Source organism: Lissotriton vulgaris, chromosome 4_1, assembly GCF_964263255.1.
Source record: "Lissotriton vulgaris chromosome 4_1, aLisVul1.2, whole genome shotgun sequence".
In the NCBI taxonomy this organism is placed as follows: Eukaryota; Metazoa; Chordata; class Amphibia; order Caudata; family Salamandridae; genus Lissotriton; species Lissotriton vulgaris.
Genome location: NC_141691.1, coordinates 600,168,140 through 600,189,148, shown reverse-complemented (window position 1 = coordinate 600,189,148; position 21,009 = coordinate 600,168,140). Strand labels below are relative to the sequence as shown.

At 47.7% G+C, this 21,009-nt stretch overlaps 1 protein-coding gene across 1 annotated transcript in view; it reads left to right on the top strand.

The window, feature by feature from the left end:
* Positions 1–1,540: 1,540 nt before the first annotated feature.
* The window catches only part of HERPUD2 (HERPUD family member 2), a 339,768-nt gene continuing 320,299 nt past the window's right edge, over positions 1,541–21,009 (top strand). Inside the window, exon 1 of the mRNA XM_086964819.1 lies at positions 1,541–1,738. The gene's annotated coding sequence lies outside the window, so the exon portion shown is untranslated. The remainder of the gene's footprint in view (positions 1,739–21,009) is intronic.

Sequence of the window (21,009 nt, the reverse complement as noted above, 5' to 3'; positions counted from 1 at the left end):
ACTATTTTTCTTGTATATCCCTACTCATTCCAATGCAGGGTGTCAGAGCGCTTTACATCAACACATGCATAATACATACACAATAAATAATATGTATGTAAATGAATGTACAGGATGTGTTACATAAAATTGGGGGATTACAAGGTGTAGAAGTCACATATTTTCCATAACTCACTGTTATTATCCTCGCAATGCGCTCAGACATACACATGATAGACCTGCTAAACATATATGTGAGGGCTTTAGATCTGATGTCACTTCTTGTGATGCCATTCTGTAAAGTCGTGGCTTGTGATGCCACTTTATATTATGTTAATTCATGTGATGCCATGTGTGATGTCGCGCGCCATGATGTGACTTGCATACTGCCTAACTTAGAAAGGTTACTTCCCCCACTTCTTTTTTTAGGACTTGTGCCATGGTTACATTACACACGGACACATTTATTTTTAGTAGGGATGTTGAGCCGACGTGGAGACTCAAACTAGGATTCTATTACAGGACATGTGAGGAAGAGGAGAATGCTTCTCTTATCTTTACTGCAAAACACAGCAGCAAATCCTCGCCTCAGTGTCCTTAATAGAATTGAAAATTCTTGGCGCGAATGCTAGCAAATTTTTGATCCCCAGATCCAAAGTCAGCAGCCACATCCTCTACACAAGTCCATCTAGAATCTAGATTGTGCACATCTCGCGTTTCAAAGGTATGCAAATAACATCATTCAAATATGGCCGCTAAGCACTAACAGAGGCTTCTTTCTAACTTCTCTCGAATCTGATGACCGCAGCGGTTCTTGCGTTAATGTTTAGGTAGGTTTGCAAGTGGCCCCTGTTGCAGTCTATGCTTATCAGCTCATCTTGTACCCCGAGTGTGTTCGTTCGTAGTGTGCACGTAGTCCCTGCGTCTGTTTTGTTATATGCCGTACAGCTTGTTCTGGGTCACGGAGTGGCATCTGCTGCTGTAAATGGCTCATCTGCGAAGGACTGCGTTTAAAGGGGCATGTTCGATCCGATCCAATCAGCAGACAGCCGCACACCACAATAAAGACCGAACCTATGACGGAAACGTTATGTTACTTGCCATTGCCATTTACAACACCAATAACTCTCTCCTCTCCCTCTGTCACACTGCCCCAAACACTGTCCTAGAAGCAAGTTAAGACAACTATTTATATTTATTCCCCTTTGTTTTTTATTTCGAACATCATAACATTTCCCTACTCTATTATAAATTAACAAAGAAATGAAATTCTCACTTACATTTCCTTTCTGTGCTTTCCCAAGTGTTACGTCCTGGTAACGTTTTTGAAATTCTCGCTAACATTAATTTCCTTATTTGTGCTTTCCCAAATGTTGGCATGCACGTCCTGGTGACTTTTTTTTAATGAATTTCAAAGTCGGACTTTAGAAGAACCTCTGTGGTTACAGTTACTTTCGTTTCTTTCTGCAGGAGTAGTACATTACCCGCTCTTCCGGGCTGGGTAACGTCACTAGCTTGTCATTGTCAGCTGCTCCCTTACACTGGTGACGATAGGCGCGCTCCCGTGATCCGCCTGCTCCGATGGGTAGCATAGGTAGAGGGAACAGGGCAAGTGACGCGTTTCCGGTTTCCATTTTACTTTCGGCAGTAGTCTTTGCGCAACAAATGAAAACAAAATTAACCAAGGACTGTCGGGGCCCGCAGGGCGGGGCTGGGACCTGATCTGAAGGTAACGGAGGAGTCCCGCATTGGAGGACAGGTGAGGAGCGGAGGACCGGTTGAAAAACATTGGAATGGAGGGGTGTGCCGGGAGTATTCCATTCCTCTTTTTCGGAGAGTCCAGCTGGCAGCGGTCACTGGAATGTGGACAGAGCGCCTTTGAGTACACAGAGGCTGGGTCTTCTCTGGCTATGTCTTTTTTTGTTTCCGGGAGAATGCATATATTTGTAAGGACACTGAAGGGTCGCTACAGCAGCCATCACCGAGGCACTAAGCCTGACCATTTGTGCCCCCCCAGACCCCCTCCACCCCCACGGGATTGGGCATGACTCACAAAGGTGTATAGCCCTAGTCCCTAAATTATACATTTGTCCTTGTATATCGTCCCTCCCTTACACTCAACATAGACCATTCCCCCTTTAACCCGCTCGGGGTTACATATGTGGTGTGTGTGCCTTACTTGCCTAGCCACAGATTCCTGACAATGTCCCATCATATGCTGACAGCTGAAACGCATGTAAGTGCTCTGGTAACTTCAACTGGCCCCGTCAGTGTGGCTCGTGTTTTTGATTTCAGCAAATGATGTGTTTGCAATAAGCCAAACTTTCTCCTTCCATAATCTTATTTGTCAGGTTAGTCGATGTCCAAGTTATTTTAAATACCAATTGTTTACTCGGTGTATTCATTTCTAACGTTACACAAGCAGTATTGTGGTACAGACCGTTTGTGCGGGTTAGTCAGGACTTGGCAATCACCCGGTGTTGTTTAAAGGCAGTTACTGTTACACCCCCCACCCCTCTTTTCGCACCAAGGTCATGCCCATCATTCAGGATTTTTCAATCTATGGTGGTACTGCATCCGGAGGCGTCATATGGCATGATTCTTATTATAGCAGAACTTTGGTGATAGTCTCTCTGATTATGTTATGGTTTATAGTGTATCTGGTTTTGATTTCCAGCCCGGTTGTGATTTTGCCAACTTCTCACAAATAAAATACAAATACAGGGGTGAGAAGTGGGCAGAAAGGGGTAGTTCCAGGTTTGACATGCCCTGTGAGCCACCCACAAACAAACTTGTTTGAGGGCATCAACCAGCTCCTCTCCATTCTCTTCCTACAGTGGAAAATATAGTACATTTACCTCTGCCAAATGCATGAGTAAAAGTTTTTCTAGGGCGGGGAAGAAGGAAAGTGAATTTGCAATCACTCAGCAGTTTTTCCCATGAACGAATATACACTCAGGACTTTGCTCAGAGCCCTGTGCAGGACCAAACTTGAGGGCCCTTAATCCCCCACTTTTCATCCTAGTTGTAGGAGAGGATGTGGTGTTACTACCACAGCTGCCGACTTTGGAGCTTTGTTTTAGAAAACAAAGTGTATTTACATGTTGGGAAAGAAGGACATGCGTTTAAACATTAAATAAGTCCGTGGGTAAAGTGTTGTCCTGAAAGGTCTAAAAGCAACATTGTATTTAAGATTGTATTAGAAAAACAAAAAAAGTGTATTTAAACATTAAATAAAGGCTGTTGCTGCAGTATTGCCTTGGATCTTTTAAACTTTAAATAAGTCCATGGCTACAGTGTTAGCATTGAGAAGAGGCACAGGCGACAAAAAACATGCAGTTGCACTAGCTGTTTAATAAAAATGTATGTTCAAGTCCTGACGTCTGCTCAACATCACATGATTCTGGGCAAATCACTTAATCTATCCACTATTTATGTAGTATGGGGCCACACTCCTTCCTATATGTACACCTGGGAGACATTCTACCAATCCATTTGTTTAAAACTAGAACTAGGCAACTACAGGCCGATCTCCTTGCTCCCAGGCATTAGCAAAATAGCCGAGAAGCACGTCAACTACAGCCTATCCCATCATCTTGAAACCAATGGACTACTGGAACCTTCTCAAACGGGATTCAGGCCGGGCCAGAGCACAGAAACTGCAATACTGGCGGTAGTCGAAGAGGCAAGGAAAATCATGGATTCAGGAGGATCAGTGGCAGTGATCCTCCTGGACCTAAGCGCTGCCTTCGACACCGTCAACCACTCAATACTGGTCCACAGGCTCAGTGACCTTGGTATTGCAGGAACGGCCCTGGCCTGGCTTGAATCCTTCCTTGAGAATAGATCCTTCCAGGTGGCAGATGGCAACTTCACGTCCAGGCCCACGGCCATCAGCTGCGGGGTCCCTCAGGGCTCATCCCTGAGCCCGACCCTTTTTAATGTTTATATGTCCCCCCTTGAGAAAGTTGTCGCCCCTTTAGGGATCAAGCTTCTAACCTACGCCGACGACACTCAACTGGTGGTATCCGTAAGCCAGCAAGACCATTCCCTCCCCAACCTCCAAACCTGTCTTATCGAAATAACAAAGTGGATGAATCTCTCCCACCTCAAGCTGAACAACGATAAAACAGAGATAATGATTCTAGGTAATAAATCCCTCTATCATTCCACATCCCTATGGCCATCCGTCATGGGTCCTCCCCCCGCTCCGAAACAAGAAATTAAGAGCCTGGGTATATGGCTAGACGAAGGCCTCAATTTCTCGGCCCAGGCAAGGAAAACGGCGGGAACATGCCTCGGCCTCCTACGGTCAGCAAGGAAAATCCTACCCCTACTCCCGGCACAATCCCGCAAACTCCTAGTTCATGGCCTTGTGCTGTCCCGCCTGGACTACAGGAATGCCCTGTATCTGGGGGCCCCCAAAAAAGTACTGTCAAAACTCCAGACAGTACAAAACGCCGCAGCCCGCATTCTCACAGGAACCCATCGCCGCTGTTCAGCCAAACCCGCTCTGAACGCCTTACACTGGCTCCCCGTCCAGGAAAGAATACAATTCAAGGCTCTCTGCACTACCTACAAAATTCTACACGGTAAGGCCCCCCTTATACTACACCTCACACCACCACAAGAACGCTTCGATCCTCCAACTGCAATCTAGCCTCTATACCTAGAATTAAGAAAGCTCGCTCTGGCGGTCGACTGTTCTCATACAATGCTTCCAAATTATGGAACACTCTACCCCCAAACCTCAGAGCCCAACCCAACCTTCTCTCATTCCGCAGAGCACTTAAAACATGGTTATTCCCGTGAGATTCACCGTCAGCTGGTTCTTGTCACTTAGCGCTGGGACGCTCACGGGCAGCCATGCGCTCTACAAATCAGTAAAATAAATAAATAAAAGCCTTACATTATCATATAACTGTTAGGACGTGCATGTGATTGCATGTGCTGAGAAGTTATTGTCTTCTTGAAGTGTACATGTATTGCATCTCAAAGTGGTGCTTCACCACCATTTTTCTTTTCCGAATGTTTAGTTCAAACCCTCTAGGGCCCAGATAGGAGTGCCTTGTAATGTTCCGACAACCATGCAAACCACTGTTTGCAAGAGTGTTGGAATAATCAGTTAGTAAATTTTTTATGCAGTACATTTCGCTAGGTCAAACCAAGCACTAGAATCCTCTTGTTATGCCCCATGTTCAGGTCCAAACCATAATCACCGTTGTTTATTGTTTCCGATAAATCACAAACACCATCGTATTGAAATTTATTGCATGCAATAAATAACAGTATAATTACGACAAACTTGTAACTGGGGCCGTTGCCTTGAAGCAAAGATTTGTTTCCTTTTAGGCTCACTCTGGCTGAATTATGCCCTAGAAAGAACAAAGATCAAAGATCTGGCTAAACTGATTTAGCTGTATGTTCAACTTAGTTCCCAGAACCACGTAGAGATAACTTGCCACCTTACCATATCATCCTTTTGTGGGTTGTGTGTTTAAAGCGTTTTTGGCAGATTTTCAGCTTGGCTGCATTGGCACAGACTCACTACATCCCCTCCATTATTCACAGGGCTGCTGAGAAACTAGGACAGTGGGCAAATATATCATAAAACATTTGGTACATGTGTAACATTCTGTTTTGTTTCCTGTTTTGCATCTTTTTCACATTCTATGGAACCTTCGAGGATGCCATTGTTTGACGGATTCCCATGTCCTTTTATAGTAACTTATCATTGTGTGCCTTAAAACTCGGGTTATGTATCCGGATCAGAAGATACTAAAATGTTCTGTTTTGTGGTGGTCAGTATTTTAACTGATCCACTTTACATGCTTGTAAAATAAATAACTATTGTTTTAAGAGGTTCGTCCCTGACGGGTTTGAGTGCAAGTGTGATTACTATGTCAAACCGTAAATGAGTATTAAACCTACTACGACCTGCTGGAGTAAACATTGACTGCATAAACCTGTTATTCTTTGAGAGTTCAGTTAAAAGAGGTGGTGACTTGGATATTCAGTTGGAGAAAATAGTATTCTAAGCCTGCGGATTCCTGTGGTAAATGACTACTACCTACTAATGATAGAGCCCCAAATTCCAGAGAACAAAGTCTCTTCGTAATGGACCCTTTTCCTGATTTCCTCGTTCCCTTTTTAGGTCTCGCCTGTCGATGCGCATGCGCATCGAGCAAGCGAGACTATGGGGGCTTATCCACTCTTTATCCACACTGCAAGGAATCGTGGCGATTCCTTGCAGTGCCCGTGACTTTTAAGCTCAATGCGCATGCGCATTGAGCTTAAAAGCGCGTGCACGGCCGTCTTGTTTTACCCGCTCCGCCCCCTCCCCTTCCCGCCGTGTCGCATTTCTCCTCCCCCCTCTCTTCCCTCCGTCTTGTTTGTTTATTTTACCCGCTCCGCCCCCTCCCCTTCCCGCCGTGTCGCATTTCTCCTCCCCCCTCCCCTCTCTTCCCTCCGTCTTATTTGTTTATTTTACCCGCTCCGCCCCCTCCCCTGCCCGCCGTGTCGCATTTTTTTTTAAATCCCCACTTCCCCCTCTTCATACTGCGTACAGGATGTTGTTCACTTCATCCACTGCACTGATCTATAAGGCTCCGTTGCCCACATACATGTGGAAGCCCCCTCTATCCTTCACTCCCCGCCTCAGTTTCCGTCGACCCTGAACCCGCCCCCTGATGTGTCCATGTCCGTGTCCAGCATGTCTAGCTGCCCTTCAGAGAGGTTCGTCTTCACGTCCTTGGCTCTGTGCTTGGTGCGGTAGGTGTTGGCGAAGATCTCTGGTTGTAAACCGGGATGGCCACTGTGCCTGTCTGAACACACTGACTTTCTTCCGTTATGCTTTGCTTACCGTTCTTTTTCCACTTTACCTTCTGTGACTCGTAAAGATAGTTCTACGTTTAGTAGTGAGTGAGTAGTAAAAAGTACACTGTGTTACTGCTCACCAACTCCTAATTAGCAGGTTGAAGTTTCTGCTACTCTTGGTAAATAGCTTTGTGCATCCGGCCCCGGCCCCGGCTCCTCCTTTGACGCGCGTCATTCGTTTTGGACTGTCCGGTACTCCGCTGCTGCGCTCTTTTGCCATTCGAGACCCACTCCGCACTCTTTAAAACTATGAAGTGCAATGAGTGTTCCGCGAAGGGAAATGACGCGCATAATTCATGGCTGCCTCCTGTGATCGACTATGGTCCACGTGTGTCGACTGCCGGATTCTCGCCCGCAGCTGCAGTGTAAGGTCAGATCACACGGCAGAAGGACGTGGAATCGATTGAAAATGTGTCCCTGCTCAGTCGGTGTCCAACTCTCAAAGCATTTCCTTTGCAAACCGCTGGGAAGACAAGGCAAGGGGAGGTCGACGTGACACGTTCAGCTGTTACCATGACCTCGCTCTGAGCACTGTCTCCCCACTCCAGTGCCCACCGCCTATTCATGCCTCTCAGTTCACTGAGTACTCTACGCTCAGACCTCATATGTTGACCACCTCACTCACCCTCAACCCCTCACCCTCACTCACTCACTCTCAACCCCTCACCCTCAACCCCTCACTCACCCTCACTCCCACTCATCCTCACTCAACCACCCCCAACCTCACTCACCCTCAACCCCTCATCCTCACTCACCCTCAACCCCTCACTCACTCACCCTCAACCCCTCACCCTCACTCACCCACCCTCAACCCCTCACCCTCACTCACTCACCCTCAACCCCTCCCCCTCGACCCCTCCCCCTCAACCCCTCACCCTCACTCACCCTCAACCCCTCACCCTCACTCACCCTCACCCTCAACCCCTCACCCTCACTCACCCTCAACCCCTCACCCTCAACCCCTCACCCTCAACCCCTCACTCACCCTCAACCCCTCACTCACCCTCAACCCCTCACTCACCCTCAACCCCTCACTCACCCTCACTCTCACTCACCCTCACTCTCACTCACCCTCACTCTCACTCACCCTCACTCAGCCTCAACTACTCCCCCTCACCCTCACTCACCCAAAACCCCTCACCCTCACTCACCCTCACCCTCACTCACCCTCACCCACCCTCACCCTCACTCACCCTCAACACCTCACTCACCCTCACCCTCACTCACCCTCACCCTCACTCACCCTCACCCTCACTCACCCTCACCCTCACTCACCCTCAACACCTCACCCTCAACCTCAACCCCTCACTCACCCTCACTCACCCTCACTCACCCTCACTCACCCTCACTCACCCTCACTCACCCTCACTCACCCTCACTCACACTCTCACTCACCATGAACCCCTCACCCTCACTCACCCTCACTCACCCTCACCCTCACTCACCCTCACCCTCACTCACCCTCACCCTCACACAGTGCAATAGTTCTCAGACCATTTTAGTTAGAGCTTTTAGAAATGTTTATGGCTTTTTTTATTTGTAATACTTTCGCATTGGCTACAGGAAACAAAAATGCTAAACATTTACAAAAAAACCCATAAACAATTCTAAAAGCACTAACTCTAATGGTGCGAGACCTATTGCATTTCCAATGCTTGTTAGGTCTTTACTGTCCCTTGAGAGATCTTTTGTTAACTTAAACATAGAGGTGGCTTAGAGCCCGCCCATACTTACCGTTGGTTGATTTCATTGTCACTCTCATTTCTTCACTTCTCATTGGTTAGCACATGGCAGTTTCACGCTGTGTCTTCGTGTGTTTCTCTTCCATGAAGCATGGGCCAAGTACGGAGTAGTGTCATTATTAGTGTTCTTCCGCTGCTTGTGCTGTGATTTAGACACTTTGGCACTGTAGGCATGGACCTATTAGGGCGATACAGAATCGCTCTGTTATTTTTCATATTCAATCTTCACCGTTGCTTTTTTTGTAGTCCAGGGTGACACTGAAGCCACTGGCTTTTATTTAATGTTTAAGATCATTTTCTTTTCAGCATGCAATTTTACATTTTTATTAAACAGCTAGTGCAACTGCATGTTTTTTGCCGCCTGTGTCTCTTCTCAATGCTAACACTGTAGCCATGGACCTATTTATTGTTTAAAAGATCCATGGCAATACTGCAGCAACAGCCTTTATTTAATGTTTAAATACACTTTTTTTTTAGTTTTTCTAATACAATCTTAAATACAATTTTGCTTTTAGACCTTTCAGGACAACACTTTACCCACATACTTATTTAATGTTTAAACGCATGTCCTTCTTTCCCAACATGTAAATACACTTTGTTTTCTAAATTAAATTTTTACTACAATGTTGTTTTTACACCCTCTAGGGCGACACTCTAGTCATAAACTTATTTAATATTTATAAAGCATTTTCTTAGTTATCAACGTGAAATGCTACCTTTTTATTATAGCAGTTTGTGCGACTTCATGCTTTTCTTTGCTGTGTCTCTTCTCCATGCCAACAGTATATAGCCATTGAATTCAGTTTGTGCTATACCATACAATACAAGTGACAATACCGTACTATACAATGGCAGGCCATACCGTAATCATGATGTTTGGTACCTGTCTTGTGCGGGACGTGGATCCTGGGGTCGTTATGTGATGCACCCGATTTTAGATTTGGGGATTGTGGTGGAAGACAGTTATTCCTAACTTGATGAGTCACTTGGCGATATAAGAAGGAATGAGTTCGTAATTGCGACTTCGCTGAATTGATTCCGGACATGTGCACACATTATTTTGCCTTTTGAAATTAATGCCCTGAAGAAGTAAACACGTTGGCTGTGGCTTTAATGTTGTTGTTGTTGTTGTTGTTGTTGTTGTTATGAAAACAGAAGGAAACTAAGTGTTTTATTATTTGGAGATGAAATAAGAAGACACACAACCTTCAGACATTACGATTGGACTTTTTTTTTGGTGCACCACTACACTTGTAATTTTAGTCCATACCGTACTACTGGACAAGGACAAGCCATACCATATCCCACCATACTTTGCTATAATATACAATACTTTGACAGCCCATACCATACTCCACAATAACAGAGCACACCATGACAGTCCATATAAAGCCATACCATACAATAACGTGTATATATACAATATTATATAATGACAGGCCATACCAGACCACACTATACAATGGTGGGCTATATGATACCACACTATACTACAGAATCACACTCCTAACATACCATACTATATATTCTCAACCTATAGCATACCATACCCTATTAAATAATACAGACCATGACAACCCACAGCATACCATTCTAAACAATGACAGCCATACCTGCTATACAATAACATACCCTACTATACATTCAATAGAAATCCATACCATACAGGACTATACAATACCATCCCAAATCGTACCGTACCATGATATAAAATGACAAGCTATACCACAACATACTATACAACAGGCCATACCATACTAAACAATGGCAGGCCATACCATAATAAGCAACGAAGGGCCTTACCATAGCATGCAACATAACCTAAAAAAATATAACTGAGCCAATAGATCTATCTTTGTCAATGTTTGTTTTGATTGCACTTCTGCCATGCATAGTGCTAGAAGATCCAAGGAAAGGGTGAACAAGTAACAGTTCCTTTCCTAACTTCTTTTCTCAGATGCTCTTTTACCACTTGCCTCTTGCTGGTTTTGTCAGAGCAGCTTAATAAACTTCATCACTTACTTGTATTCAGGTGTGAAATTGTTTCTGGTTCCCGATCTCTAGCCTGTACAGAAAAAAATTTGGTTGTGACTTTTTCAACCAAAAATAGACCTACTGCCTCTCAAAACATCTTTAAAGAATTCAATAGAACTATGGTCCGCCCATGCCACCTGAAAGTTTTATTTTGTTTTAAAACTTTAGCCTCGTTCCATTCTCGCCATTAATACAGCTTGTGGAAATCGATTGCATTGGATTGAGTTCTCTGAAACAGGGCCAACTGTTTTTTTTTATTGATCTTTTGGGGCTGTCTCTACCTCCTAACACCTCTGTAAAGAGATCTTTTTGGGGTGTGTCGAACTGGTGGTTGGTGTGTCCAGCGAGGCTTCATCATGAACCCACTCTTTATTGTACATTTTGATGATCTTGTAATGGTTTATTTTCTGACATTTGGACCCTGTCTGTTTGATACATTGTGCACACCTCTTTCCTGAATGCTTTTACGATGTGTAAGTCATGGCACACACATTTTGTTTACATGCTCCCAGATTACACTGCTATAATGATGTCCTAGTAGTACTTTAATGTACCTGCACCTTTGAAGCAAATACGATCATTTTTGTTTCTAGAAAGCCAGTTTTTCAGTTGTGTTTTCCCGTATGTTCCTAAAATTAAAGCATTCCATGAAGGAGAACCATTTAAAGCACTCCTGATGCTCTAATTAGTGATTAAGTATTATGATAATCATTACAATGAAAACAGTATTTAACGAGTGTTGTGTAGAGTATTACAGGCAGATCCAAAGTTAAAAGGCTGCCATTATAAGTGGTACACAAGGAACAACCTTCAACTTATCACTGTTTGTTAAAGGTTTGTACTTTAGGATACGTGCATTACCTCATTGTCCCTCCCTCGCTTCCCTTACTTACGAATTTGAGGCATCCCTGCCTCACCAGACACCCGTACCCACGTGATTTGTCACGTGGGGACTATATATAGCCCCCAGCCCCCTCATACCTCCTGTTTTTTTCTGTCTCACCACTGTGAGACGCGCGTCCCACGCGCTGGCCGTTCTGCGGAGCTGCGGTCATTTTCTCTTTCTTGAGGGCTTCTCCCTCACTTGCTATCGCCATCCTGGGTCTGGCGGCGCCGTCCTGGTGTATGCGAGCCTTCCCCACCGCATTAGGTGTTTTTGCAGTGCACTTCTCGGCGGTTGGACGGTCGGGTTCCGGGTGACGGAGTCACCGGCCCTGAGTGGCTGGGGCTGTGGTTCCGGTTCAGATGGCCGGAATGGAGGCGGCGGCTGGCGGATATGCTGTAGCTTCTCGGCTGGCTGTTTCCGATGCTCCTAGGCGGTAGGGGCCTCGTTTGAGGTCGTTTTTTATACATTTTTATGTTTTTGGTGATTGGTTTCATTGTCTGCGTGGCTTCTTTATTGGTTGCCTTGTGTGTCCTTTTATTCTATGGGGTTTCTCCCGGCTGGGGCTGTGTTACACATTATTTAAGGGCTTGCCTCGGCTTTCTACCCTGTCAGTTTCACTATGGCTAAACGGACTTCGAAGCGCTTGAGGGTTTTGTCCTCCTCTGATGAGGATGGTGAGGTGCCTGTCCCGGCTCGTAGGACCAGGTCCCAGGGTCCGGTGGATTCTTCTGCCCTCCTGTCTGCTTCTGAGGTGCAGTCCATGATTGAGGCTGCTGTGTCTCGTGCTTTGGAGGCGAGGGGTGCTAAGCCACGACGCAGGTCTTCTCGTGTTGCGGGGGGTCCGGTGGACTCTCCCTCTGAGGACTCGTCTTCTTCTTCTTCGGACTCTGCCATGCCTTCTACGTCTTCGGGGAAGTTTGTGCGTAGGGAGGAGGTGCCTGCTATTCTCCAGCACATCAGGGAGAACTTGGGGTTTTCTCCTTTTGCTGCTCCCATGGGGTCTGAGGACATTTTTCCCCAATATGTTAAGCCTCCTGTACTCTCTATGCCCTTTCATGGTCGCATCAAAGACTTGATTTCGGGGGAATGGCGAGACCTTGAGCGCTCCTCTGTTCCTCGCTTTTTGCAGAAGCTTTATTCCCTGGAGGAGGGGTAGGTCTCTCTTCCTCACTCTGTGAAGGTGGATGCCATGTTGGCCACTCTTATTGGGCGCACTTCTATTAATCCTGAGGATTGTTCACCTTCGGATGTCACGGATAAAAAGGTGGATGGTGCGCTGAAGAAGGCCTTTTCCGCTGGGAATTTGTCTTTACGTGCTGGTATCTACTCAGCGTATGCGGCGCAATCTTTGGTGTCTGACTTTGGCAAGCTGGCCACGCCTGTTCAGGAGGAGTCGGACTGCTCTGGCTTGCTTGTCCACATGGAGCAGCAGGCTAAGCTCTTGGCTGACGTCTCTTCAGATGTTCTTCGCTCTGCGGCCATGACCTCTGGCTCCTTGGTTTTGGCTCGTCGGAACTTGTGGATGGGTGACTGGAAGGCTGATTCTTCGGAGAAGTCCTCACTCCTTAAGATTCCCTTTGATGGCAAGTTGCTCTTTGGTGACCAGCTGGATAGTATGGTCACTAAGGCGTTCAAGGACCGTAAGCATGCTCTGCCTTACAAGGGCAAGGCGTCTTCCTTTGTTTCTCGCCGTTTTTGGAATCCTGCTCCTTCCTCCTCTGCGTCTTTTCAGTCTTCCCGCCAGTCCTCCAGGAACTTTTCTTCTTGTCAACGCCATTTCAGGCCCAGGAAATCTTCGGCCTTGCCTGGTCCCAAGCTTCCGGCGGATACCTTCAAGAGGAAGTCCTGACGTCGACTGTGTTTCGCCCTCGGGTCCTGTGGGCGGGAGGCTGATGTCTTTCCTGGACGCTTGGCAGCTGGATGTAAGGGATCGCTGGACATTGACTATTGTCAGGATAGGCTATATTATCGACTTTGTCGCCGTTCCGCCCGGCTGGGGCACCATCCTTACTCCTATCCCCAAGTCTCCATCCAAGAGGGAGGCTCTACTGGAAGGGGTTCGGGATCTTCTGTCAAAGAAGGCGATTGTTCCGGTCCCGCTGGCGCAGCGAGGTCTGGGATGTTATTCCATTTTGTTTCTGGTCCAGAAGGTGTCAGGGGGATTCCGGCCGGTTCTGGACCTGAAGAGGGTGAATGGTTGGGTTCGGACCGTTCACTTCAAGATGGTGACTTTGCAGTCCATCATTCCGTTGGTGGGGGTCCGGGACTTCATGACGTCTATCGATTTACAGGACGCCTACCTTCACGTTCCTGTGGCTCGGACTCATCAGCAGTTTCTTCGCTTTGCAGTTGGCGGCTTCCACTTCCAGTTTGCGGTTTTGCCATTCGGGCTGAAGTCCGCCCCTCGGGTCTTCACCAAGCTCTTGGCCCCCTTGGTGGCCCTGGTCCACTGTCAGGGGATATTTTTACATCCTTATCTGGACGACTGCCTGGTTCATGCTCCCTCTTTCCAGTTGACTGTCGATCACACAGACTTGGTGCTGGCCGTTTTGAGGGGGCACGGCTTTCTTGTCAATCTGGGCAAGTCGTTTCTTGTTCCTTCCCGGGATCGTCTCTTCATTGGGGCCAGGTTTCGGACAGATTTGGGAGTGGTCACTCTGCCCGAGGCTCGGGTGGTCAAGATTCAGTCTCACATCCTGTCTCTGCTGTCCAGTCCGGTGCAGGTGGCGGCACGTTGGCTGCAGGTTCAGGGGGATATGGCTGCCACGGTGTTTCTGGTTCCTTGGGCCAGATTTCATTTACACACACTGTTGGCTCATGTTCTGGCGCATTGGTCTCCCCATTGCCTTCCCCTCTCTTCTCCGATCCCGGTTTCCCCTCAGATCAGGTCTTCTCTGGGTTGGTGGCTGGTTCGGGATCATTTGCTGAAGGGTGTCTCTCTCTCTCCTCCGGCTCCGGTTGTGGTGACGACCGATGCCAGCCTCTCGGGTTGGGGGGCCTGGCTGGGGGTTCATCAGTCCAGGGGCTTCTGGTCTCCCGCTCAGAGCAGGATGTCATCGAACTGGAGGGAGTTGGAGGCTGTCCGTCTGGCTCTGTTGGCCTTCTCCCAGTTTCTGCTGGGTTCCGTGGTCCTGGTCAGGACGGACAACGTCACGGCCATGGCTTACGTCAACCGGCAGGGGGGGGACGAGGTCCTCTTCTCTGTCCCTTGTGGCGAGGCGGTTGTTTGTTTGGGCGGAGTCTCATCTGTTGGCTCTCTCGGCGATCCATATTCGGGGGGTGTCCAATTCCCGAGCGGATGCCCTCAGCAGGGCCATTCCGTCGTCTGTGGATTTCTGCCTTCGTCGGGAGTTGTTTGTGGCTCTGACGTTGCGTTGGGGTGTTCCGGTGGTGGACCTCTTTGCGGATGTGGGAAATGCCTTGGTGTCCCGGTTTGTCTCCCGCTGTCGGGAGGGGTCGGCCTGGGCGGTGGATGCTCTCTTGCCCTTGGCCCCGCGGGCTTCTGTATGCGTTTCCTCCTTTCCCCCTTCTTCTCCGCTTCCTGCTGAGGGTCCGGTCTTCGGGGGCTTCTGTGATTCTGGTGGCTCCGGCGTGGCCTCGTGCCTCCTGGTTTCCTCTCCTGGTGGAGTTGAGGTCGGAGGTGAAGTGGTTGCTGCCTCTGTCTCCTCCCCCTTTGGTCTTCCCGGCGTTTCAACAGGATGTTCTGGGCCGGATGCGCTTGGCGGCTTGGAGGTTGAACGCCTAGGTCTTCTGCGACGTGGGGTTCCGGCTGGTTTGACCTCTACTCTGCAGGCGGCTAGACGCGCTTCGACCAACAAGTCTTACCTACGGCACTGGCGTTCTTTCAGTCGGTGGTGTCTTGTCAAAGGTTTGGACCCCTCTTCCTCTTCTTTGTTTGAGGTGATGCTGTTTCTTCAGGAGGGTGCTTCCTTGGGCTTGAAGGTGTCTTCCCTTCGTTTGCAGTGGGCTGCGATTAGGGCGTTTAGGAGCTCTTGGGGAAATCTCTCGGATTCTGAGGGGTTGGTCAGTCGCCTTTTTAAGGGTTTGAGTAACGTTCTTCCTGCCCCTCGGCGGCATTTTCCGACCTGGGATCTTTCTCTGGTCTTGGACGCCTTGATGTCATCTCCCTTTGAGCCGTTGGTTTCTGTGGATCTGCGCCTGTTGTCCTTCAAGACTTTCTTTTTGGTGGCCATTTCATCTGCTCGCCGCCTGAGTGAACTGGGGGCTCTTTCTTCCAAACACCCTTTTTGTCGGGTTTTTGATGACAGGATCGTGTTGCGACCTATTCTTTCCTTTCGTCCTAAGGTGGACTCTCAATTCCACAGGGATCAGGAGTTGGTTCTTCCTTCCTTTTTTGGTTCCCCGTCCTCGGAGTCTGAGGTGCGGCTTCACTCTTTGGATGTTAGGAGGGCTCTCCTGGTCTATTTGGAGCGGGTCGCTCCTTTCCGTCTCTCAGATTCCCTTTTTGTTAATTTTGGTCCTGTGAATAGGGGTTTGCGTCCTTCTACTCCTTCCTTGAGTCGTTGGGTTCGTTCTCTGATTTCTTTGGCGTACAAAGAGGGGGGGCACCTTTCTCCTTTGGGGGTTCAGGGTTGTTCCACTCGCTCCATGGCTGCTTCCTGTGCGGAGGTCCAAGGGGCTTCCATTTCAGAGATCTGCCGGGCTGCCACCTGGGCTTCCCCGCTGACCTTTGCCCCTCATTACAGGATTGGCCAGGAGATTGACTGTACTGATGTGTTTGGACACAGGGTTCTTTCCACTATGATTCCTGAATAGTGATTTTTCCCCTGGTCTTCTGTGTTTTTTAATAAACCTGTTTTTTGCATACCTTCTTTGGTTGTCCTGTTTGGCTTTGTACATCTCAAATTCGTAAGGAAGGGAAGCGAGGGAGGGACGATGAGGTAATGCTTCAATTACTTACCGGTAATTGCATTACTCTGAGTCCTACTCCCTCGCTTCCCTTACTTACATCCCTCCCTCCCTCCCTGATGGTCCAGGCCAACCTTTTGGTATGGTTTCGATCTGTGTGGTATTACAGGAGGTATGAGGGGGCTGGGGCTATATATAGTCCCCACGTGACAAATCACGTGGGTACGGGTGTCTGGTGAGGCAGGGATGCCTCAAATTCGTAAGTAAGGGAAGCGAGGGAGTAGGACTCAGAGTAATGCAATTACCGGTAAGTAATTGAAGCATCTACAACCATTCTAATACATTGTCAACTGAGTTAAATAAATAAACTCTGTGTAACTTGATGTCCCCAAAAATAACTAGAAAAGGCTGTAATATGTGCAGTCATAGTGTTATGAGGAATTCTTCAGCCTACTGTGACACTGATAAACGTTACTGTCTTCTAGTAAATACCACGGATTCCTTTAAGGCATTATGCTTGATGTGCACATTCGTAGTCCAATTACCCTAAAATAACTCTGAACATTTCAGGTGATCGCGTATAAAGGCAATATGTTATTTTTTTGGTAAATATAATTTATTGTTTTTTGAGTACACATTATCAGACAACAAAAATATTTAGCGATGTCTGTCTTCCTTCCCACCCCCTCATGACGGGGAAAACATGTCTCTGGGCACCACAAGGACTACATTGTCCTCCCGAGTTACAGTTTGAGGCAGTTGAGTACCCATGTCTGAGAATTAATTCCCTCTGTTCTTCCCTTGTCTAGTGTCTATTAGAGGCCCTTCCTTAAATTCTCCAGAGCCTTCGGATAGGAGGTGAAGTCGGAGGCCCCCAGTAACAACAGTGAGGCTTGATGCGTATTTGGAGGCCCCTACTGCTACTTCCAGTTGAGTTTCCACTCCCTCCCAGAACCTACAGATCCCTGGGCAATCCCACAGTGTGTGCATAAGGGACCCTCTGTGGCCACAAGCGTGCAGGCATTCATCATTCTCCACTCTATCTATTTTATGTAGGAGTGTCCTAGTGTAATAAAATGGAAAATGTTAAATGTAATCAGCCGGTATCTTGCATGTATGGCCACCTCGGGAACTGTAACGCTCCTGTCACTTGTCATCGAATGGGCCACCCATATCTATCTGCCATTTTCTCCTTAGATGTGTTAACTCCCCCTGTTTGTTTGTCATAAGTGTCTTGTAGGCAAGGGAGATTGATTTAGTCATCATGTGGCAGTCAAGGATTTTCTGTCGGGGGGGACTCATCCATATTCTCCTTCTCCGGTGTGATACTCCCCTGCAGTGCATCCCTCAACTGGTAATAATTGAGAAAATATGAGGGTGCCATGTCATACATCTCTTGAAGATGAGTGAATGATACTATACAGTTCGCATCTCATACATTCTATAGTGTGGATAGGCCAATAAGATCCCATCCTCTAAATCCTGGCAGGGTTGTGACTTTACCCATTTTCCTGCCCAGCCACAGCGGGGTCTTAAGAGTCCACCTCTGCCCCAGCCCATTTCCTTCAGAAGAGCCTTTCAGACTCTGCAAACCATTTTGGTTGCCATTGGGGCTGATTTTGCCTTTGTAGAGGACATAAGCTATTCCTTGGCCCCCAAGGTATCCTAATCATGGCGAAAGGCCATGTCGCATATGCTCACTCGTTTAATATACTAATATGTACAGACTCCTAATATATGCATACATCTAGTAGAGCTATCCTGCCATATGTAGATCTCTGGAGGGTGTACATTGTGACCTGCGGGGGTCAGTTCGACCGCAAAAGGGTCTGCACACAGCTCAAGTCTGCGAAAAAAATGTCTTGTGTATCCAATAGTGGCTGTTTTGTAGAACCTATGTAATTTTAGGAAGAGCAATCATTGCACAAAACAGCGTGGCCCTACCCATCAGTGAGAGCGGAAATGTCTTCCAGTGGGAGGTGTCGACCTCCAGTCTATGCAGAAGGGGGGCCAAGTTATCCTCAAAGTGAGTCTGCCAATCCCTAGCTATTCAAAGACCCAAGTATCTGAACTGATCATTTATCACCTTAAGCGGCACAGGAGGATCTTCTCCAGCCTCCCATGTACCCAGAGGGAATAGAAGTGACTTATCCCAATTTATGCCTAAACTTGAATATATCCCATACCTGTGACATTTTATCTCACCTGTGCCATGGATAGCTCCAGCTCTGACAGATACATTAGCAAGTCATGAGCATAGAGCAATATCTTTCCCTTCCATGTGTCTCCCCCTCCCCCTCCAGTCCATCACCGAGCCCAGAGTTGTGGGTCAACCTGAATCTAATCCACCAGTGCATGTATGTCTCCAAGGCAAACCCTTTCTGGTCCCTTGACCAATGTGGAATTCCTTTAGCTTTGACTCGGACCCACAGATCTCCATAGAAGAGCCCAACCTCTAAATTTGGGTTCAAAGTCAATTTTTTCCCAGTGGTGCAAAAGGGAAGGGCTACTCCACAGAGTCAAATGATTTGTTCGCGTCTAGTGACGCCACCACTAATGGAAGTTAAACACTCTGGGCAGCCGCAATATTATGAAGAAACTGGAGATTGAGCCTTGTCGATCTGTGCGGCATACATCCATTCTGATCTGGATGTGCCAGGTTCAGTGTTATTTCCTACAGTCAATTCTGCAGTTCCTTGGAAAGTATCTTTGCATCAGAGTTGAGCAGGGAGTTTGGGTAGTATGAATCCGACCATTCCAGTGGCTTCCTGGGTTTTGGGATTAAGACTATGGTCGCCAGGTTAGCACTGTGAGGGCCTCCTGTTAATATGCTTCTTCATACATTTTACGAAGGTGTGGGGTTGCCACATGAGCCACCTTCTTAAAGAAGTCTGCCGGTAGCCCATTGGGGTGTGGCATTTTCGTGGACTGTAGCTAGGGCTGTACTGACTGCACTTTCTCCACAGTCAAATTTCCCTCTAGGGCTAGCACCTTTGGTATTCAAGTCACCAGCACGGGCAATCCTGCACAAAATAGCCCAGCTCCTCCATGTCCAACTGCATCACTCCCATAGAAACCTATCAAATGGGCTGCCATTGCTTCTGCAATAGCCTCGGATTCCACCACTAGCCCTTCCTCTGTTCCCTGGATCTGTTTTATGTGGTTCTTTCCCAGGTCCCGCCTGCTGAGCGATACCAGCATTTTTCCTGCCTTGTCCCCTGCTTCGTATATATGCAATTATTTAACTGCGTCTGCTATCTGTGAGCGGTATTCCTTCAATTTACGAAGTAGGTGAAGGGTGCCACCAGACCCCTCTATATCTTATTCCCTAGGCTGTTCAGATTGCAACTCAGCAAATTAAGGGTGTGGTGTTTAATTTCTCACATTGGTGTACCCCCTTCCTGTGTCCCAGTAACTTCTCATGGTCTAGATGTCCTTCCAAGCTGGCAGGGAACCTCACATCACTGCAAGCCATTAAACCTTAAACATTATTTCAAATATCGTTCCCTCCCTCCTTGCCTACCTTACCCTACTGCGGCCCCTGAACTGGCTCAGTTCACATTATGCCTGTCGCCCTTTAATGTTAAATGACTATAACACAAATATCAGGTTACTGTATGTACAGGTCCCCTACTCTGGGCAGGGCATGGCCGGTAGCATCATTGCGTCCTCTCTGGCAATCACATGGTGACCAATGTGGTCAGGATTCACCACAACTACGGCCAAGAGGCTGCCTCTCAAAGGATCTCATTCGCTTTCATAGGTGTGACTCGAGGTGGCATCCCATCCTCCAGACCACCCTCACAGGATTCTCCATCATCTGTAGATTCCGGCCCTACCATAGCCAGGGACACTCATCTATTCTTGGTCTCCGGCCAGGGAGTCCCTTTCAGTTCAGCAACCACTCTCGCCCTCTCAGACTCTGCCTGAATCTTCGTCGGTGTTTCCTGCATCCAAGTCTTTTGTCTTTGACGCCTTTGTTGTTCCTGCAAGCGTTAGATCTGAGGGGGTTCTCCCCTCTTATCCGTTATTTGGTCCTCCCTTTGTTCGAGCCACTCACAGACCTCTGCCATAGAGTTGAAGAAGTGAGTACGGTACTTTTCAATGATCCTCAATGTTGCTGGGAATAATAGAGCTTATCAGATTTCCAGGGGTCTGATTTGTAGTTTGACCCATCTAAAGGTCTCTCTGTCTTTGAATTTGTACCGTATAGTCCGGGTATTTATTAACCAGTTGTCCTATAGTCTATGGGCCATGTGTATGTGCCATCCACAGGATTGCGTCCCTGTCTCTATAATTAAACAGACATGCTTTGATTGCTCTCGGGGCAGGGAAAAGAGGTAGGCTCCTAATGGTGCCAGTCCACCTGGCTTTCTATGTGCCTGCTCCACACTGAACCACTTAGAGGTTCCTCCCCCTTCAATCGCCATCGACGCCAGCCAGTCCTCCAGTAAGACACCCATGCTCGAGTCTCCCACCCATTCTGGGACTCCCACCAAACTGATATTATTGCGGTGGGAGCGGCTTTCAGCATCTTCCGTCTTCAGGCTGTGTATCCTTGTGGAATGTTCAAACACTGTTGGCCGTTTAGGGGCCAGCGTAGACTCCGCCTCGGCCACCCGA